Genomic DNA, 23716 nt, shown 5'->3' with positions numbered 1-23716 from the left:
TGATGTAGTAAACCCTGAGAGGGCAGTCTTTACCCATTAAGTCTACTTTAACTGTGTAGCCTCACCCACACTGGAGCCACACTCATTCACATTTGCATCCTTAAGATCTCCTCACTGCAGATGCATGCACAACAGCTCCACAGCAGCCTTTGTTGTATTAAATATTAATATTTAAATATTTCAAAGTCCCCGGTAAAAAAAATGGGTCATGACTGATAAATGAGAACGCGCTGTCACAATAGCGTTACATGGCGTTAATGTATGTAGCTCGTGGTCTGGGATGTGATGCCCGCTCAACTGCCCTTTTTGATATGAAAGTCACGTAATACTTCATCACCATAAAAACCAATACAGTGAATACTAATACTGTGTGTTGCCATCACTAGAAACTCTATTAACACTCCCTTTCTCTCGTTTGCAGAGGATTTTTTCATTATTGAAGACAGTGTGCAGTTTTCATTATGTGTCCCTTTGTATTTTGCGCCAGGCTGCAGACAAAGGGAGCAGAATAACTCTCATGTTGCTGTCAAACATTCATCCAATAACGTGTAGCTTTTTAGAAATCCAAGTTGTACTCTAGCAACAGTTTGGGTTGTAACACTTGGGAAAAAAAACAGGGGGTGGGTTTTGACCATAGATTGTATACAATTTTTTTTACTTATGGTTTCCTTTTGAAGCCAACCAGGAAATATGAGTATATTGAATAGCCACTAGGGGGCGACTCATACTCCATCTTGTTTTGTAAATTCAATTTCTCTGTCTCAGAGCTACATTTGCCCATCACCCCATACCTGCCTAAAGCCCAATTTATACTTCTGCGTAAAGTGCTCTGCGTAGGCTACGTAGAGACTCTGCGTCGACGCAGAGACTGTCGAAGAGCCTCTGCGTCGTCTCCGGGTGCACGGAATATTTTGTGTGTCCGTCACTCCGTCAAAGGACTACGGAGACGGCAAGAGCTGCGATTGGTCCTCAGGACAGGCTGAGCGAAGCTGCTCTGTGCCGGCTCTCAGTGCGCTCCGGGCGTCCTGACAGAGGCGGAGCTGATCCCCGCCGATAACGCCGCTGCCGAACTATAAATACGTCATATCTTAACACACACAGCACATGTTTAGACCCTAAATGGCCAATTTCTCGCCTCAAATTATCTTAAAACTGCGTTCCGTGACACAGAAAAGTGAGAAACGGCCACTGTTTCAACAACAACAGTCTTTCGCTCTCTTTCTTTCTCGGACGCCATTGCTCACTGTAGCCAGAAGCACAACAACCTTGCGCAGCGACCCCTACTGATCGGGCGGGAAATTGCAGCGATTGTCCGTCACCACGACGTAGAAGTATAAATGCTCGAGGCGTCTCCGTGGTGACGCAGACGGATAACGCATACGCAGTCGGAGAAGTATAATGTGGCCTTAACACAGAATACCAGGTCCTTTGTGTATATTGTGTGTAGCCTGAACTGACACCTTCCTACAACATCCGCAGGGAGTCGGCTCTCCGATACCTCCAGTAGACAAAGAGGTGCGAAAACACCGCCTTCAATGGCAGACTCTTTGTCTATTGGAGGAATGCAAAAGGGGAGTTGCTCAGGTATAAATGTGGAGGGCTCACTTTGCTCAGGGTCTTTCTCCAGCAAGGATCACGCCTGTGAAGATTGACCTTTTCCTTGCAACAAAAATAAAAAATCCTTTTCGGCCGGCAGCAGTTCTCTATTTCATTCAGAGAAATTTCCACAACAGTACCGAACTAAACCGTTCCACTCGGTCGAAACAAGGCTCTATAATGAGAAACACGGAGAAAATTGTGTGGAACTGCAGCATTGTGTTCTCTCATTTGGTTGCAGGTTCCCTGAGCAAGGCATCTGATCCCCCATTGCTCACTGGGTGCAGGAACAGTAGGGGAGTGTGTTCACTAAGACCGGGTTAATGAGTTGAGGACAAATTCACTGATCACAGATTGGTGTGTGTGTGCTAAAATGTCTAATTAATCTTTTTATATTTAACAATGATGCCGCACAGTTGAACTGAAACAAACACAACCACACCCCCCTGTGCCGCCACACACTCCACCAAAGAGACCAACATGTGCCCCAAAGCCTCTCATCTGTTCCTGCTTAACTCTCAGCTACGCCTCAGCAGGTCACTTATTGAGGCCAGAATGGTTCTGGATATTGACTAATTGAAGATTAGCAGATAAGAGAAAAAAATCACTCATCCCTCAGAGTAAGATGGTTATTCTCTCTTTCCTTTTCCTGCCTGGAGTCATACCTTTCAAGATAAGTGCAATAAAATCATCATTTGCACACAGTTATGAGAATAAAAAAAAACCGCTGTGATTTTATCCATATAAATGTATCCTGAAGACATCTCAGCCTTGAACTGGATGCTTACTTTTACACCATTTGGTCATAATGAAAATGGAGGCCATACTGTATTGCTTTAATACGTTGCAACATCATAATGAACGAAGCAGTAAGAGATGAGACGCACTTTGATTTGCAGTAGAATAGCTGTAGCAATAGTTCATACTCCATTGAACCAAAATAAAATGGAAAACCACAACAAACTGAACTAAAAATGCTGAAGGGGTCGCCATAAAAGATTTAACTGTTGAATTCCCAGGTGTGTTTTTGTGTCTTGGAAGCATTTCACATGGAGGATTAATAGTTTCAGCCTGAAATGTATAATTATCAAAGAGCACATTTGTAAGGATGTGGTCTTTGTCATGCAGTGAAAGAAGCATTAACAATAACACCATAATGAAAAACATTTGATCTGTGCCATGTTTACTGCTAAACCTAAGTCTCAAGTGGACCGCAAACACATTACATCACAAAGAATAACCCAGTGTTACCCTCTGCTCTTTATTATCATCAGCCTTGAATCCTTAGAAATTACACGCTGCCCTCCCCCTCCATACATTACAGTAATAGCTGACCAGATCTGTTTGGTTTTATCTGCGCTACGCCATTGACCGGAATCTGATTTCCAACATCCTGAAACAAATTTCCGGCATCTTGCACCATGAGGTATCAGTAACATACAACACAGCGACAAATCATCTGCAGGTTGAAACCAGATACGGACCTTTGCCCTTTCTATATTCTGCCCAATAGCCTATTAATATAGCGTAACAAATCGTACAAGCTGCATGAGAGAAGTTCTCTGTCCAAAAAAGAGAAAAAGACAGGATGTGGACCACTGTCACATGCTGTATGCACAGTACTTAATATTATTCCTATTATGTATTGTATTGACTGCTAGTGTGTAACTCTGAGAAGAGTTAATGTGGAGGAATTTGAATCTCCTGGAAGCATGTTTATATTTGTGGAAAATGGCTTTTGATAGCTAGCTAGCTAATTAGCTAGCTAGCTAGAAAGATAGATCTAGCAAGCTATGTTGTTAGCTAGCTGCTATCAGATAGATAGATAGATAGATAGATAGATAGATAGATAGATAGATAGATAGATAGATAGATAGATAGATAGATAGATAGATAGATAGATAGATAGATAGATAGATAGATAGATAGATAGATAGATAGTAATCATAAAAAGGTAAAAAACAAGAAAAAAAGGTCTAGTGTGTAACACTGAGAAGAGTTCATTGGTGGAATTTGAATCTCCTGTAAGAATGTTTGTATTTGTGACTAATGGCTTTCGACAGCTAGCTAGCTAGTTAGCTAGATAGATAGATAGATAAATAGATAGATAGTAGTCGTAAAACGGTATAAAAAAACAAGCAAAAAAGGTCTAGTGTGTAACACTGAGAAGAGTTCATTTGTGGAATTTGAATCTCCTGTAAGAATGTTTGTATTTGTGGCTATTGGCTTTCGATACTAGCTAGCTAGCTAGCTATCTATCAGATAGATAGATAGATAGATAGATAGATAGATAGATAGATAGATAGATAGATAGATAGATAGATAGATAGATAGATAGATAGATAGATAGATAGATAGATAGATAGTAATAAGCTCTTGTGCGCAAACGTACATGCGTTTTGAAAAAGAAGGTGGAAAAACACCCCACACCTCGTCTACCAAGTAAAGGTACTGTTCTCAGTCGAATCGCAAGCCTCACCCAGAGTCCAAAGTGTACCGTGCTGTACCAAACAGACCCATATGTCATGATGGAAACACTGCACCTGGATCTTAAAGCAGTGGTTTGACATTTTAGGAAGTGCACACATCGTGAAAATAGTATCCATCGTCAGGCTAATGTTTAAAATCACACGTGCCATGTGCAGCTGACAGTGATTTGGGTGATGAGTAGCATACAGTAAGCAGAAGCGTTTTAAGGGAGTGTGAGGCCCCAGGCAGGAAAGACCTGGGGGCCCCAACTGACCTGAACTCAACCCCTACGCCAACCCCTAAATTGAAAGCAATAACCTATAATATATCTGCCATATGTTTTTTTTAGACTTAGAGAAGACAGAAGTTAGTCCACTGTTGAACTTGTTTAGCATTTACTTGATGCTACAGATTTTGAAGAAGAAGCTTATTTAGTTTCAGAAAGTTCTGCGTACGAGAAACAACAATGTTGAGAAGTCAGAGCAGGGATTTCTTCTGTGAGGACAACGACAAAACGAAACTGGGAGTACATTTAAAGTTCACAGCTAATAGTTGAGTAGTTGGCGATAAGAATCAACCTGGAAGTGAATACATAATTTCCAAAGACTTAAATGCTACGAATGGAGCCAGCAGCATTTTTGAATTGCCTTTTGGGGGGCTCTAAAACGCAGGCATAGTGTGGATGTGAGGTAGAGGAGAATTGATGCATTTTTAAATGAAAATGATTAGTATGGATGAGGCCATAGTTGGTCTATACCCTGACAGTAAAGTAAATCAATGGATGCCATCTTGGACTTCATGCCTGAAGTTTATACTGTATGCTCATAACTGCCCATAACTAATTATGTGCATCAGAGTGAATGAGAGCTGAGCTTTGCATGAACGTGTATCCATTTATCAAGTGTGGGCTCAGAAAGAAAGCTCATAAAACTCATTAAACTTTTTTTTTTTTTTTTTTTTGCAACTGTAATGGTCTTTAATCTTCTGAGCAGAATTGCCCTGTGAGGAAAACTTAACAGGCTACAGACGTTTTACGACTGTTGTGCCTTTCGGCTTAAAGGATATTAGAAAAGTGATTTGTGGTGAACCTCGGGTGGACTTTAAAAACACATAATCGAAAAGATTTGTACCTGCACTCAGACAACACGGGAAATGCCCGGTCCCCACATGCAACTTGCAAAATGAAAAGCAACAAATAAGAAAGAACTGCGTCTCGCCGTCCACCAACAGGTAGCTTCAACTTTAGCCGCGTGCTTTACGACTTCCTTTCAACGTTTCAGTACCAGCAGCTGCCTTTGTCTTTTCTCCTTGTCCTCTGTTTATTTTTTTTTAAAGAGTATATTTCACTCCGTGACGATGGCTCAGCTGCCACAGAGGAGATAGAGAGGAAACATGGAATGAGCCGACTGACTCTGAAATATTTATGGTTCTTTTGACAGCGGTGGCACATTACTGGGACTCTTCTCCAAACAAACGCTCTGTCTTGTGACTGTAGTGAGAGGTGAGGTAAAGTGCACACTTTTCACCTCTTTAATCATTAAAAAAACTCAATATCTTTTTGTTTTGATAATTTTCCTCAGTTTTTCAAGATAATATTTTAGCAAAAATGCCCCCCCCCCATGTCTCTTTACACTCCATATCCAATCCCAGTTCCTCTTCTTTGTCATCACTGCATCACAACTCATAATGGCAGATTGATGGCTGCCGCTGCTGCAGTGCAACCGCAGTCACACAAAAGTCGCCCAGATTGGTCCCAGCGAATTTACGGCGCGTTGTAAATTATGTCATATTTGGGACATGCAAATCTGAGGAATGAATCAACACCTAAATTAATTACAGCATCGCACTCAGATGCAGCTGCTGAGACACAAGCGAGTGCATTTTTTTAATAAATAAACAGAAAACCATGAAAAGCAGACACTGGCCACTTTATTAGGTATACACATGCTCAACCAATCTATCAGCAGCCAATCACGTGGCTGCAACTCAATGGATGCGGGCATGTAGACAAGGTCAACCTGCTGAGGTTATGGTCAAAAACCTCCTAGTTGCTGGAAACGAGCCAATAGAAATCTGTCCTTTTTGAAGCACTTGTCAGCCGCGCTATTTCAGACATAAATCTCGCCTGACAAGACAGACTGTGTTGTGATTGGCCAGTACCCCAGAAGTGGCATATTCAGCACCCCCGCTCTCAGAAGCGTTCAGGAGAACCGCTGTTTACGTAACTATAACGGGATTTTCAGAGATCTCGCTGAGCCTGAGATTACAATAAAACACAGTGTTCTCAGCAATGGCTGAACTGTTTGTTTTCGAAACTTCAGGGCTTCATAAACAAGGTAATGACGCTGATACACACCAAAAAACAGCGTTAATTGGAACTTCCGGTCTAGTTCCGCTTAAAGTGACTGTGGTGTGGTGTGAGAGTTACAGAAAATCTACTGCGATTTTTTTCGCACACACAAATTATCTCCAGGGGGTTGAGAGAGAACGGCTCAAAAAATGAGGGAAAAATATCCAGTGAGCAGCAGTTCTCTGAGCATAACATGTCCTATTGATGCCGGTGGTCAGAGGAGAATATCTCGGCTGCTTCAGAATGATAGAACAGCAACGGTAACTCAAGCGATCGCCGCTCGTTACGACCAATGAATTCAGGAAAACATCTCTGGATGCAACTCCTGCCACTTTTAGTATGTGCTCTGTGTACCTTATAAAGTGGAGTTTGCTTGCTTCACACACACACACACACAGTAGCATCCTGTATATGAGCTTGCAGGTTCCTGATTTATTATTAATGAGTGAATTATTTACATTTGCCCAAATGTGAACAACATAAGAGACACTGAGGCTGATTATAGCCATATCCTGTTTGGTTTAGCTCTATATATTGGTCTTATTTTGCTTGTGTTCTCTTCAATCTTCAGTTTTGAATGAACGTCCTCTACATAAAAGCATCACAGGGTAAAAATACATTATAGAATCCATTAAAATGCAACCCGGGTGAGATGGTGATGGGGTAAGTTTTGACCATGGCCTTGAGCTGTGGTGTGCGTGCTTCACCCACCACGCTTCCAGAATGTAGCTGTGAGCTTAAAAAATGTCGATATGACACGCATGAAACCACTTCGCCAAAACATAACTCTGACATTCTTTTTCCTGGAACAGAAATGCTACATTATGGTCTGCAGAAAAGTAAAACGAAGAAATTTAATATTTTCAGAGATGGAGCAGCATCCATCATTTATGAAGCACACATTTTTCTCCTGCTTTTATTCAAAGTTTTATTATTCAGACCTCCCTTTTTTTTGTCGTCGTCGTCGTCGCTATAACGTTTGCGTCACACTGAGAGGAGGAACAATTCAAAACTGTGTTCGCTGCCTTTATACTTTGTATGAATACTAGAGGAGTCTCCCACTAGGGAGTGTGACCACCACAGTCGTTTGACTGTATCTCCATTGATGGGACACACTGTGCTGTCGTGTCAAGGTTAGGCGTGAAAATCAATGGGGACAATGCAGTTATTTAATATAGGACTTCAAAGTGTCCGTATACGCTGACGATCTCCCCCGTTTAAACACGAGTTTCACTTTGTCAAACAAGCCACTTTATTAGGTACAGGACATCTAATGACGTGGCAGGAGTCTGAATTATGACGCTTTAAGATGTTGTCTGCTGCAAACCCTGGTTGTAAGGAGTTGCATTATTGTTGTCTTTCCATCAATCAAACCAGTTTGGTCATTCTCAGCAATCATCAAATAGGCATTTTCACCCACAGAACTGCTGCTCGGTGTATATTTTCTCTTTTTTTCTGCTCATTCTCTGTAAATCTTATATATGGCTGAGTATAAAAGTCTCAGTAGATCAGTTTTCTGAAATAAATCACGCTTCTTTCTCATTCTGATGCCACACCATGTCTACGTGCCTAATTTAATCAGATATTTGCATTAACAAGCAGCGGAACAGGTGTACCTAATAAAGTGGCCGACAAGTGTTTACAAGTGAACAGGCAGAACTGTTGGACAGCCAAATTAGTTTTGACGAAATGATTCTGCGTAATGTTTCACATTAAAACAACACTGTAATATTCTAATAAGACAATTAAAGTGATCAAGTTATAATGAGATAATTTATCACGTTATAATGTGAACTGTTGCACGATGAGGTATACATCATAATTATGTGACAATAGGCTGATATTTCTTCTTTCAGTGTCTCCCTCTCTCTAGGGGTCGCCTAGAGAGAATATGATCTGCATATTTCATTTGGGATTTATTCTTTTTTTTTTTTAAGCTGGAGGACCTTCCTGACCCAACTTCCCATTTACCTGGGCTTGGGACCAGGATGAGGTCAATTTAGACTAAGCAATGGGGATTTGGTATCTTACTCAGGGTAAGCCAGACCTTGACCTGGTGAGGATCCGAAATTAATGGCAACTCTCTGGTTACAAGCCTTCTGAAATATTCAGTGTGCTGCTTTATTTTAAACACATTTTTGGTGGACCCCAAGTTTAGATCTAGAACTCGAGAACTAGAGGTTGCCTGCCATGAGACTCAAGCATCGTCCATGTATAAAAAGTGGTCTTCTGGTTTGCTGTCTGAGGAACCCCTCGAAGTAAGAATATTTTTGACCACTCAAAGCTGCTTTACTCTACAGTTTTGCCCATTCCCATCTTTCATACTCATTCACACGCCGCCGTCCCAGCTGTCAGGAGTAATGTAGGTGTGTAGTGTCTTGCCCAAGGACCAAGGAGCTAGGAATCAGATCCACAAGCTTCGAGTTGAAAGACAACACGCTCGACCACTGAGCTTCTGTCGTGACTCTACTGCAAAAAAGGTTAGCACTCTTGCCCTCGCAGCAAGAAGACCTGGGTTCCAGCCCCGGTTGGACCAAGTGTCTTCCTGCATGGAGATTGCATGTCCTCCCTGTGTGCGTGTGGGTTTTCTCCCACAGTCCAAAAACATGCAATAATTGGACATTAAATCTGTCCAGGGTGTGACCACGCCTATCGCCCTATGTCAGCAACCGAGGTTGAGGTTGCAAAAGCTCAACACGACAGCAGCCAAATTAAAAAATCTCGGGGCTTCAAAACACATAGGATGATTGTGCAATATTTAAAATGATTATTTAAGGTGCATTATGTAATAAATCTAAAGCAACTGGCCATAAAATCCTCCTAATATGTCACAGAGACTCAGGAATAATGTTCATATAACAAACTGAACTCACCAACAACAACAGTTCAGCCAATATTTGCATTAAAAAATATTTTGCAGACTGCAAATCATGTTTATGTTTTGAAATCATGTTTTGGCATGTGGCGCCACCTACCGCCGTCTACCAATCATTGCAGTCAGTAGAGTCTCAGCTGCCGAGCAAACCACGGGTTGCCAGTTACGTCAGAAAACGAAACCTAAAAGACCTCTGTATTTTGAATTTGAATGTAGTAACCGTTTTTTTGGCCACATTTATACATATGACACCTTTAAAAAAAATGGGGTATGCTTGATCCGTTGACCATGAGGTCACAGTGCCTGCATGGTCACATGAGCCCAGAGCACACAGTCTGTGCGTCTGTCTCTGCAGCTGCATGAACCATGTGATGAGACAGACAGTGAGAGACGGAGGAATCTTTATTTTTCCTCTATGTTCAGGCTGGAAATGGAAGTTAGCAGAGAGAAACTTCATCTTCATCAACACACACCCCCCACTCTTACAAACACACACACATATTTGTGCAGCATTCCTCCTGAGGACACTCATAGGCATAATTCATTTTACATTAACCTTAACCATCACAGCTAAAGGCCTAACCCTGACTCAAAGTCTTAACCCTTAAAAAAAAGTCCTTTTAAGGTTGGACAGAACACGAAACATAACAAAAAAGTCCTCACTCCCTGTGGTTTGTAGGTTTTTTGGTCCTCACAAAGACTCACTGTGCCTCATGGGGGAGTATGGTCGCCCTTCACCCTTTTCCTCATGTCACAGAAAGATTAAAAAGTGCATTTCCCATCAAAGGTTATTTTTCTTTTTCTCTCGCTTTCTCAGGTCTACATCCTGTCTGCTCACACACACACACACACTGAGTGGGATGAAAGCAAAACGCATAGCAAAATGTATGTTTATTTATTTATTTATTATTTATGTATTGTCAGCACACAAACTTTTTCCATGAGATGAAATTGCATACGTTTTTTTTTTAGTTGGTTGTGAATGATTTGTATGCAAAGTAGCTGAGGGAAAAAAAGTATAATCTGAGAATGAGAATAATCTGTGAATTTAAAAGAGAAGGCTTTTGGAGAGAGAGCAGCTTAATATTAGAGTAGAACTCCGTCACTGTGTCAGTTTCCCCTCGCTCCATACATCTATCACACTGCAGGCTTTCCACCTGAATAACTCCCTTTTTTGGTTGAGTTTCTGGATGATGTATTCAGAACAAATGAGTAATCCCTTATAAGTCATGCATTCAAAGGTTTGCGCAATCATGAAAACAGAAACAAGTGCTCTGCTCTTACTGGCCTCTGGGGGGCAGTGGAAACAAGCAGTAAACATAGACTATACATTTTAAAAAATGGGACATTCTGGAAAGAGAAGCTCATGTGGACATGACTGAATCCTGCATTCTGTGGAATGGCCACTAAAGTCTATGTAAGACAATGAGAAAATGACTTTTCTCACTAAATATGAGTCCTATGGGAATATTTACTGTGCAGATCATAATCATAAATATGTAAAGATACAACCTAAATAAGGAAATGTTAAAATAGAGGTAATATACAAAAATACACATACACTCCAGCCACTTAGGACAACAAACATGGTGTTTTCTGAGTTGAATATTTGAATTACTATTGCCTATTACGTCAATTCAAACCAGCCTGGTCACCAACAAGGTATTTTCACCCCAAAAAAGTGCTGCTCATTTGATATTTTCTCTTTTCCAGCTCATTCTCTGTAAACCTTACGAATGCTTGTGTGTGAAAATCTCAATAGATCAGCAGTTTCTGACATAAATCACCTTTAATTCTCATTCTGAACGTCATCAGTGCGTCTCGATCCATGTCTACGTGCCTACGACTCCAATGAGTCGCTGTCATGTGATTGGCTGATTAGATTTCTGCTTATTAAGTGTACTGATATGGCTGAGATTGTGGAATTTGACCGTTGAACAAATGAGGTAAAACTTGACGTATGGTGAAATGAATCTGTCTCATGTTATTTAATGCAGTTTTTTTGTTCGTACATGATTTTCTTGAGCGACTGCAATGAAACCAAACCTCCTGCTGGGATTCTGATCGCGATTTATGAACTTATTTAACAGACTCTTCAGAATCTTCACTTCTGAAGAGGCAAAAAAAAAATGGCAGTTGTTCCCCTGAACGTTATGGAGCGGTTTCTAAATGTACTGTACTTGTTTTGTGTCTGAGAGTGAAATGAGGTGGAGGAAAAACACAGTGCAGCATGGAGTTCTCACGGTCTGACGACACACACACACACACACACACACACACACACACACACACACACACACACACACACACACACACACACACACACACACACACACACACACACACACACACACACACACACACAGATGGAAAAGTCCTTGTGCGTTTCTCTTCTGAGTCTCAAAGGGTGGACGAGTCTCCAAGCGTGAATTGATTTGCTGCATTCAAAGCTGCTTTCTTGTTCCTGCTTTGCTCTGAAAAGATAAAGCACCTTGGGTTTGTGGGTTCTTTTAGAAACATTAAACATACCGTTTTTTTTTTCTTTGTGAAGAGCAACAGATGCCTAATAGATGCCCCCGAATAATGACTCTGCTGTTAAAGTGGTGTCTTCTGTTGTATCTGCTGTCAGCTCGAACAAAGACGTCCAGCAGGTCTTCTCTCGAGACCCTGGACAAAGTTAAGTGGACAAAGGAAACTTTCTTTCAAGGTTTGTAACAAAGTCACACAGAGGCAGGGCGAGCTGATCATTAATACTGCTGATAAGTGTGATCGCAATCAAACCAAAACAGTATCTTAGTATAATATCAGTGTCACATAAGAATAGGTGAATGTCGTTGGATTAACCCTGAGAACACAGAGCACTGAGGCTGTTTTTCTACATAAAGAGTGTCTTTCTATCCTTTTTTTCACCACAACCTAGACAGTCTGATAATAAAAAATAAAAAGTCATTTTCACCAACTATAGAAACACATCTGAGCAAAAAGTGACCAAAAATTTCAAAAAATAATAAAATACTGCTTATATATATGTATATATATATATATGTGTGTGTTTTATTGTTATGTTTTGTTATTTATTGCTCTCTTCATGTGCTTGTGTATTTTTGTTATCAACCCCACCTAAGAACAAATTATAGCTAAAGGCTTTAATCAGTTACACAGTATATTTACATAAAAATACAAATCAAAAGTATGTATAAGTCCCTATTCCTAATAATAATAATAATAATAATAACAATAAAAATAATTATAATAAATGAAATAAACTAGACCAGGGGTCTCAAATTCAAATGACCTGGGGCCCACTGAGCATGTAGTCGGATCAAAAAAATCCAAATATTTCATCATGATATCGCAATAACAATATTTGTGACAATTTTGTTCACAGAATTTCAAAATAAAAGTGTTTGCGTTGACATGGAATGATATAAACTTTCATGGAAAAAATTTATTTTTTGATACAAAATGAATCTATTCATTAAAAAAAATAAGAAATTACATGATTATAACTTGATATTAAGTGCTGGGTTACATTAAATCGGTTGGAGGGCCGCATGTTTGAGACCTCTGAACTGGACTTATGCACTACATCTAATCTCTGGCTACAAAAAAAACAAACATTTTTTTATTCCAAATCATTTAAAGGTACAATATGTAGTATTTATGGGTTTATATAACCCAAAATCCACTTTTTTATACATATTATGTGCTCCTGCATTGTCTAGTCGCTGTATAATAGTTTTTGTTTCATTTTCGTAGTGTTTCAAAAAGTCATGTAAAATAACATGGTCGCGGGCCGCGGTTGCATAGCCTCTGTTAGCAGCGAGACGCCATGTTTCTACCGGAGCCTGTAAGGACAAACGCGAGAGAACAAATCAAGCGTCTCTTTACTTGTAGCGGAAGTCCCGCCTCCTCTCTCTCAGCTTCGTCTGCTACGGTAGCTCGCCCTCTCCCTCACCTCACGAACCTCATCTGCTGACACGGAGAAAGACGACGAGGACGACATTTGACCAGCTGCGGATACTGTAGCGCTTAGGGAAGGGAGGGGGTGAGCAGAGGAGCAGTTCTTTGTTGTAAATTTCAGCCTCTCCTCTAGATGGCACTATAAACTACTTACTTCCCCTTTAAACAACATATATTTTCCTCACAAAGTGATTATTTTAGGACCTGCATACACACTGCATAGGGATCTCATACAAACACATGTTATTGGATTGAGTCCTGAAGAAATGAAGCACAGGCCTCATTACATTATGTGTGATATCAGGGGACACTTTTGTGTTTCTCTCTCAGATCAGTGGTTGACTCATTGGATTTGGCTCCAGTGATTAGCTAAGTGGTTAAAAAAAACAAAATAATAAAGAGAAGCTTGTCAGATGCTGGGAGGAACATTTATTAAGAACAACACAAATCATTTAAGGCCGGTATGAAGCACGCTTTGCCTTAAATTGCAGCGAGAAACAATTAAAAACGGGCTGAAGGCTTATTGAGATTTAATGAGACGAAATGATTCCTTTGTTGCGTTCATTTACGCTCGACGAGAAGACGCGAATGCAGAGAGACGTTCGGTTCGGGGACGGTAACGTGTTTGTGGTGGAAAAGTGTTTTTTTGGAGTTCACTGAATTATTTTATGTCATTACAGTAAATGGGACTCGCGGGGATTCTAATTGGGATGTTGAAAAACTTGCCTGTCAATGTGTACTTTGAGAGGCATAATTACGGACTGAATTGTAAATGAATGCTAATCGAGCCGACCTGACAGAAGGGAAACTTTTTTTTTATAATAGAGCTAAATGTGACACCACGGTTCACCGAGTGTCTTCTCTCAGCGCTCGACCACTTGACTTTCCAGATATTGAGCTCACTATTGTCTTGTTTTATGTGAATGTCCGCACTTAAATACTTCAGACTCTCTTGACTTTCAACGATAAAGGTTTCTCAAAGTAAGATTTAAAAAGGACAGCGTTGTTGAACTTCTCGCCTGGAGCTCCATAAATTTCGGTTCCACCATTGTAGGCTGATAACACCAGCTGGGTTCTCTTCATCGATCCACCCTGGACGTCTGGAACTGAGAGATACCCGTGCTGTTCAAACACCCTGTTTACAGGGTTTTAATTACTTCATTAATGGAGACGTTTAGATGATTGGGAAAGTGGGATAATACGTATACATATAGCCCAGTCTGGATAACGATGAAGTAGAGTCTATATGGGAATTTATACAAAGAGCATGTTTGTGTTTGTGTCCGTGTTTTTTTCCGGTCAAATTGGAGGTGGGTGAGGTCACTCCCAGTTCCAACCTCTGACTTCAACTGTTGATGTAACGCAGCATTAGCCTCGTTAAACTAGCAATCTGTCCCATTGTCCCGCCCCCTCAGTGTTATTTGCTGGAGGATATGAATGTTGTCTACCACAAACATCGCAGCCCAGAGCAAAACAAACTGGAGAAAACACACCAGAGCAACACAACCACCACACACTTTTAGTGGCCTATTAAGGATCATTGGATTAATCTATACTTCTTTTTCACTTTCAAACCCCCACTTTATTATGACTGTCTGGTGTGGTTCTCAAACTTGGTACGATATATTTAAGTCATGATATTTAACTTATGATATATTTAACTTACAATATATTTAAGTCATGATATTTAACTTATGATATATTTAACTTATGATATATTTAAGTCACGATATATTTAAGTCATGATATTTAAGTCACAATATATTTAGGTCATGATATTTAACTTATGATATATTTAACTTACAATATATTTAACTTATGATATATTTAACTTACGATATATTTAAGTCATGATATTTAACTTACAATATATTTAAGTCATGATATTTAACTTATGATATATTTAACTTACAATATATTTAAGTCATGATATTTAACTTACCATATATTTAACTTATGATATATTTAAGTCATGATATATTTAAGTCATGATATTTAAGTCACAATATATTTAGGTCATGATATTTAACTTATGATATATTTAACTTACAATATATTTAAGTCATGATATTTAACTTACGATATATTTAAGTCATGATATTTTACTTACAATATATTTAAGTCATGATATTTAACTTATGATATATTTAACTTACAATATATTTAAGTCATGATATTTAACTTACAATATATTTAAGTCATGATATTTAACTTACCATATATTTAAGTCATGATATTTAACTTACCATATATTTAACTAACCACTATCAAAGTATCACCTGATTAAATACTGAGCTCTTAAAGTAACACCATTATCACCAACGTTAAAGTACAGTGGTGTAAAAAGTTTATTCCCAATAAGATCATTTATTCTCTCATCATCCTCCTCTCCCTCACATATACTGCACACACTGACATGAGATTAAGATGGAGCCAGAGATTTGGTTCATTTCCTTCACTCTCAGGTCAAAATCCCTCAGCTCTATTTCTGATTTTCCTCCCCGTGCCACCAGAGGAAGCTCACGTACCACTGGTGCTACACCTGCCACCGTTTGAGAACCACATGACTGAGTCACATCCGTTAGATTTTAATAATGATACTTACATTTATTTGAAAGTTAAGCTGCCGACATACGTTAAAATGGGCAACTTTATTTCCCCTCATGTAATTATTTAAACAAAGTTATTGGAATGGAAATATTGCATTTAATTATTATTGGCTACACACTGTCTCTATGTTAGCAGTCAACCCAAAAGCAGAATTACATCAACATTGTATACTCAAGAATGTGTTTATTATTCATTTTTAAGTCATAATAGTCCATACAATATTCAACAATGTTAGTGCATATTGCACGTTAGCCTGATACACCTCAAATCAGGGGTGTCAAATGTGCGGCCCGCAGGCCACATGTGGACCCCCCAGTAAATGTCTTGTGGCCCCACATTTACTATAAAGTTACAACGACAACATTTTTTATAATTATCATTAAATTCAACATTAAATGATATTGAAGCTTGTCTAGTGTTTTCATTACGATTTTCTGTGTGTTTTATTATTGATTTAATGTTTATTATATTTTATATTTCTGTCTCTTTTTGTACAGATTATCACTTTTACTTTGAAATATTGTACATACATATCACGCTGAATAATTTTAATTTGCAACATCATGATAGATTACCAAGATATCATTTTAATTTCAAATCACTGAATAGTTCATTTTCCCCAAAAAACTGTCTGATTTTTTTCCACTTCACGGTTCTTTACAGTTTAATGTATTTTTTTTTAACCAAGTTTATATAGTTTTTTTAAAAGATATTTACAGTATTTTATTGTTATTTAAATGTATAGTTTCACGTACTTTTTAATCACAAGGTTTTTCCATATTATTTCATTCATTTTGAGAAAAACAATAACAAAATTGATCTCATACATTTTTCGTTGGTGTCAGATTATTTATAACATAATGGTGATGAACACTGGTTGGAAGGGCCCCCTGGGAATTTTTGCTTAGGGCCCCTACAGACTCTAGAATCGCCTCTGAACGCACCCAAATTAGCCCTCTAATCAATTCCATTCCAGTCGCTGCGTAATTCCGCTTCAGGTTTTGGCACTAACAGGCTCCAGGAGTCTCTCGTGGTGGATGACAGCAGGGAGCTCTGCTGCTGGAGGAGGAGGAGGAGGAGGAGGAGGAGGAGGAGATGCTGTAGCTCAGACCACCGCTAGAAGACAAACAGTCATCCTCACATTCTCCCGCAGAGGAGCGCACAGAGGAGCAACTCTCGTTTCTAATAAACCAACTGAATGAGACTTTTTTTTTTTACGCTGGATTTTTCTTCTTCTTCTTCTTCTTCTTCTCAGTGTGCGAGCAGACACAAGGACAAGTCCTGTCTCTGTCAGGGAGAGAGAGAGCGGAGGTGGTGGAGGACGCAGCAGCAGCAGCAGCAGCAGCAGCGATGACAGAGCAGCAGTCGTGGTGCGCAGCAGCGGCGAAATAGACCAACTATTGTAAGGGAGACAGGAGACAACTGGCTCGACACAGATGTCACCTCCAAACGCTGCAGTTGCGTTTCCTCTCCAGTGAGAGAGAAAAAGAGAAGCGTGGATGTGTTGTTGTTCCTGCGTTCTTCTTCTTCTTCTTCATCTTCGTCTCCGCGTTACTTGAGGACCTCGGACGGCTGTTGTTAGTGAGAGGAGTTTGCGCTGGTGCCACCGCTGCTGCAGAGACATGTGTCCCTGCGCGGCATAGACGCTCTTTGTGGGCTTGTTGTGCACCGGGGGGACAGGTGCTGCTGCCGTGTGTGTGTGTGTGTGTGTTGAAAGTAGCAGGGGGGCACGCGGACACACACTCACACCCCCCCACGAGACAGTTGTCTCGGGGATGTCAGGCCGGCGCACGGGATCAGTTTGTATCAGAGACAGGTGCGACAGGGCGGAGTAGTTTTTTTTTTCTTCTTCTTCTTCACAAAGCCCGACCCAGGATCTGTTAACGCACTTGACCCTTCTCCTCTGAACCACGCACGGATTTTGTTTGTTTGTTTGTTTGTTTTTGTTGTCTCCACTTCACTGGGACAAACTACTACCACACACACGCCACAGTCTGCTGCTGTTTCCTGCACCGTCAGCCATAAAGGTGAGTGTTCCGCTCCGGGATTGCACGGTGCGCTCTGGGCACATGAGGCTCCGCCGCGCCTCGATGCAATTTTATAGTGACTCCCCCGATTATAATCCGAGGGATTTTTTTTTTCTCATGTCGAGTTTATGTGTACAGCGACACCAGACTGGGCTGATACTGTAGAGCTCTCATCGTGCAGACTGATTTAATTTCATACTGCGTAGCCTCGCAGCCATGGATGCACATAACCAGCAGCTCTCCATCCATCCATCCACTCATCCATCCGGATCGTTATGTATCGATCATGTATCGATCATTCGTTAGGCTACATGATGGTGACAGTCACTCTGTGCTGCAGCCTCACTGTCACTCGCACACACGCACTTTATTAATTAGCAGCACAAAAACATCATTTAAATGATTTAAACACCCTTATTTTCAAAAGTGCTTCATTATAGAAAGAGGGACATTAATAACCTTCCCTTTTGTGCATCAAATTTAAATGATTTATAACTAGAAATCCTCATTTATTGAAAGGCTGATATGCTGTGATAACACTGTGCAAATGTCAAGTCATCAACATCGATTGATATTGATAACATTTGTGTTAAAATGACATTTAAATTATGGCTATAACATTTTTATTAAACAAAAAAAAAACACTGCACAAATGTGAGGCAAGTGATTCCTGAGCAATTATGTCCTGTCTCTTTGTATTGGACCTTTGTCGATGTTGATATTGAGCAGAATTCTATCATAGATGTCTATGATAGAATTTGAGAAAAACAGCCTTATGTAAGACTTCAGAAACAGGGCCATGATGGTACAGCTTCTCTCTCAATCTGAAGGATTTCGAACGACTGCTATTTAAGTCATGATAAGAAAACCCTTAGTTTGTAAAGTTGCAGGACAATGTGCACACCCTGTGTGTCCACTCCCTCCCTCCCCCTTTGCATTAGCTGCTATCTTTACAGTACGTTGAGCTTGTTTTGTCGGATATGGTGACAGAATCCCATTTTCGTGTTTTTGTTTCGAGGAGCTGCTAAGTCTCTATAGCCGCCTCCTAAAGTCTCCTAAAGTTTCTCTCGTTGGGGAGCTGGACATTTTCTCTCTCTTCTTTTTTTTTTTTTTTCTTGTGGCCCCCTGTTTCAAATTCAAATTGCTTTTCAGACGCCCCTTTTGTCCCACGCCAAAGGTTTGTGGACTGGAAGGAGAGACAGCAAAGTAAGTGAAGTCCCCAAGGGTCAGAGGATTTCTATAATGAGCCCCAGTGTTGTGAGGGAGCAGAGGAGGGTATACGAGAGTGAGCGAGACAGTTCCTCCTTGTCCAGATTTGAGGGGTGTTCGAAGCAGCCAAGGGAATCGTAGCACCTCCACTAACCTTTCTGTCACTCTGGCAGTGTCGAGTCAGCCTCACAGGCCAAGAGCCTCTTTAATTCCCAGGCTGCTGTCACATACTCCTGACAGCCAGAGCTCAGGAGGTGCCGTCGCAGGTTGAGGAGAATCCACAGTGAACGCACACCCACGGAATCGATTGCTCATTTTATGCCCCCAAACAGCAGCTTAGTATAGTGCAGCTAGAAAAGTACAAAAACATAGCAGACAATAAAAAAAAAACATATAAACGATAAGAAATAAAAACGATTGTTAAATGCGAGGTTTGCAACCCTCGGCGGGCACAGAACGCACAAAAAAGTATGCAGAGGCCTTGACACAGACACTAAATCTCTCCCCTCTGCTGCTCTGATGAGACATCAGGGGGCGATGTTCTGCACCAGACTCAGTTTTTAGACCTCTTACCACAGTAAGAGGCAGAGATCACAGCCGAGTAAGGTGGTGAAAGAGACGATGAAAAGAGAGACGAGCACAAACGAAGAGCCGTCGCTTTTCTTCTCCCCCCCACCGACATCCTCTCGTAGGCTCGTCACGGCAACAGTAATTACTGGAGAAATGCTATCAGAGGGAATAAATTAGCAGACAACACAGGAAGCACTTGTCTGATATGATCTCTGATCTTATTGCACCGGGCCTGGTTTCCATTTGTGTGGGAGCAAAGGACAAAACCTGACATGAGCGTTGAGAACAGAGGCAGCAGCAGCTGCTGCTTCTGCTGCTGGTGCCTCAGGACGTCTTAAGAAAGTGCGAGATCCACGCAGAAAATAACACTTACTATATATCATTTTATTCGCTCGCCGACTTCAGCTCTGGGTTGTCAACAAGACGGAAGGAAGCAGAATTATCATGACACAGACGGTGGAGCTGCTGCACTGATACGTACTGTCATGGTTGGAATAGTGAGGGAGTGAAGGGCAGTGAGGCTCCCCTCGAATAAGACACAATCTCCCCTGAAAGCGACTCTGACACATTCGGCGCTTTTCCATTATACGGTTCTCGCACTACTCGGCTCGGCTGGTATCAGACCACGTGGGTTTTTTCCATTGCATCATAGCTCCTCTTCAACGTGGGCGGGGTCGCCATAGCACGGCTGTGACGTTGTTTTATACACGACACAAACATACAAATGAGTGATGAGCAAAAGGAGTTGTTTACTACGTAACTGAATCATTAGAATCGGTTAATTAAAACGATCCATTCAGTACTTTCAGCAGTGCTGTCGCTAAATACACCAGACTCCTCTGTTAAATATTATGATTTATGATTTCCTTTGCTAAATGTTGGAGATTAGCATATGTTTTCAGGATTTTTAAGTCTTTTCAACTGATCTACAGTTCGGCATTGTTCGGTTTGATTCTTTTGTCGGACGCCGCGCTCATGAATCTTCCAGTAACGACTACTCTCTGACCAATTAGTGGCCGGCAGTCTGACTAGTTGACATCACATTTTAGTATCACGTCAGCATTTGGATCCTCACCAGAGCAGGTGCTAAAAAAAAGCACCAGGTACCAGATAGATGCAATTAGATATCACTAATGGAAAAGCTAAAAAGTTGAGTTGAGTTGAGCCGAGTAGTGCTAGAACTGTATAATGGAAAAGCTATCAAATGAGGGGGCATTTTTGTGTCATAGGTTGATTAGATTTTCTGTACTGTTCTTAAATAAGTAAACAGTAAAATATATAGTGCTGGACCGTTAGCGCTGGTAACTGCGCTAATGTTAAGGCCGTTAATGTTAGCGCATGATGCGTTTCCATTGGTAAAATGAGTCTTAAAGTAACGTGTTTTTTCTGCACCGGAGCCCAGGCACCGTTATGCCAGTTAGCGCCGTTAGCGCCGTTAGCTCCTTTAGCGTGCCTACAGTCGAACTGGAGTGGTTGTTTATTGAACGAAAAGAGTGGTGTGTAGGCCGCGTTGACGGACACACAGGTGTCTGCTTATTTGTCGTGGGGAAATTACAGATTTCAGACGTAATGGTGACATGTTTAGTAGCCGCCTGTAAATAGGGCTCCCCTAAAGGTCACCGTGTGAATGCAAACACCTTTGTCAAGATATAATTGCTATATATTATATCAAAGCCAGTTTTGTTTGAATGATATTGAGGTAAATCGATAAAATGCTTCGTTAAAAAGGGTTTTTAATTCTCAGTCAGTATGTAAATAACCAGGCTGCTGCCAGACGAGATGACTCAGTCGGAGGCGAGATCGTGTGGAGCATTATGTAAGGAAAACACGAGGAAAGTAATCGCATATGAACGGAGAATTTAACGTCGGAGCTACTGTCTTATATACTGTCCATCATTTATATTGCATCACTGTGTTGTTTTCTAAGTCTGTTTTATTGTTTTTTTCATGTTCCATCTTCTCATATTGCAGTTGCCTGTTTTACTGGTTCTTATTCTCAAGTTGCTTTTAAAGAAAAAATATTATTCTATTGCATTCTATTGCAGAGTCTCCTTACATTTCTATTTACTTATTAATGCATTTGCAATTTCATCTTTTCATGAAGTGATTGATGGGGAATCCTGGGTTGTTTTAGGCTACTTCACCACCGTATAGTATTTTTTCCCAGAAATAAGATCAAGGCGATTGTCCCCATTTCAGTTGATTGTTCGTGTGACTGAGTTCTGTCCCAAGTTGTACAAAAGTAAAGTTTGCCGCAAATATTCACCGCTAACGGCTAGGCTAGAGGTCTCAGACTCAAACACGCAGCCCGCCAATCCCTTTGGTGTGGTCTGCCACATTTAGAGTTATGTCTGTTTATGTAATCTATAGATTCATTTTGCATCATAAGTCTGTTTTTCTTCCTGTTTTCCATCTCAGAACAAACACTTTTATTGTGAAAGGGTTGTTATAGGTGATACATGTTTAAGCTTATGTCCCTTTATCCCTACTTTTATCTTGTGATCATTACAACAGATGCTCAGTGGCCCAGAGGTCATTTGAGTTTGAGACCCCAGGGCCGGACTCACTTCTGGAGAATGAATGTGCCTTGTCGCTGTGCCGCCCCCAGAAATGACGTAGGAAAAAAAAAAGGAATCAGATGAAGAAGTGTTTAGTGTGTCGACCCAGTTCTTAAGTTCTCTCCGATGCAAACCGGAGCCAAAGCTGATAAAAACCACGTCCAACTCAGTAGTGAATGCTGATTAAACACATCCGTACTGGTCAAAAGTCCATTTAAACCGAAGATTTAGGCCCGCAACAAACAATTATTTTCATAATTGGTGTCAATTATTGTAGTTGTTGTTGCGCCATAAAACGAAATGAAAAATGTTTTTGTTTTGTTTTGTCCACAGACCAAAATGAATTAGTTTTGATGATTTATTTGTTAGGAGGAGAAAAATAACCAGAAAATATTCAGTTTATTATGTATATGTATGTTTATGTAATAATTCTATATTAGAAAAAAACACTGTAACGAGGAATCAAATATCAAAAAAAAAGTTGACGATTTATTAAGTAGTGGATTAGTAATTGATTAGCTATTGTAGCCCTACACTCTTAGAAATAAGAGTGCTAAGTAGAACCATATAAGGTTCTTCGGCTTGTCCTCATAGGAGAACCCTTTTTGGCTCCAGGTAGAACCTTTTTTATAAAGGTTCCACCTGCAACTCTTAGTATTACCAAGAACCATTTTGAACCCCTTTATTCAGGAAAGGGCTTTTAAAGGGTTCTCTGGATCAAAATGGTTCTTACTGGAACCATTAGTGTTACCAAGAACCCAGAAGAAAATGGTTCCAGGTAGAACCTCAGCCCTTCTAGAAGGACCCTTTGGAACCCTTATTTCTAAGAGTTTACTTAGATGACACAGATTTTTTGACCTGTGTGAATGGGGTAATAATCAAAAATTCTCAGGGTATCATGGTCTAGAAATAAGGGTTCCAAAAGCATTCTTCTACAAGGGTTGAGGTTCTACCTGGTACCATTTGCTTCTGAAAGGGGTTTTCAAGGGTCCTTGGTAACACTAATGGTTCCAGTAAGAACCATTTTGATCCAGAGAACCCTTTAAAACCCCTTTCCTGAATAAAGGGTTTAAAAAGGGTTCTTGGTGGAACCCTCCAAAAGGGTTCTCCTATGAGGATAAGCCGAAGAACCTTATATGGTTCCGCTTAGCACTTTTATTTCTAATAGTGTACTCGGTTGTAACCCCAACAGAAAAAGGAGCAACAGCATGGAGTCAAGGCCTAATGTAGTTCTGTAGTTCTGTGTCGATGAGTGGGATAACAAGGCTAAACGTTTGCCCAGGAAACCAGGTGTCCCAAGTGCTTCTCCTCACAGCTTTAACAAACAGCTCACTGGAGCTTAGCTAATCCCTGGCTAGCAGCGCTCGGTGATTTATTGCGGAGTTCGTTAATTTGTGGAGATCTGCCACATCCCACCATAAACACATGCCCCTCGACAGATTCCCTGCCGTCTTTATGCCGCGGCGTCTCAATGACTTTGAGGAAACAG

At 40.6% G+C, this 23716-nt stretch overlaps 1 protein-coding gene across 1 annotated transcript in view; it reads left to right on the top strand.

Annotated features, from left to right (window-relative positions):
• Nucleotides 1–17847: 17847 nt before the first annotated feature.
• sema6bb (sema domain, transmembrane domain (TM), and cytoplasmic domain, (semaphorin) 6Bb) overlaps nucleotides 17848–23716 on the top strand; it is a gene marked incomplete at its 3' end in the record, with an annotated part of 254546 nt that continues 248677 nt past the window's right edge. The window contains exon 1 of the mRNA XM_083888120.1: nucleotides 17848–17890. The remainder of the gene's footprint in view (nucleotides 17891–23716) is intronic.

Source organism: Microchirus variegatus, assembly GCF_963457635.1.
Source record: "Microchirus variegatus genome assembly, chromosome: 4".
NCBI lineage: Eukaryota > Metazoa > Chordata > Actinopteri > Pleuronectiformes > Soleidae > Microchirus > Microchirus variegatus.
Note: the sequence above shows the minus strand (reverse complement) of the source record. Positions and strands in the feature narration are given on the sequence as shown.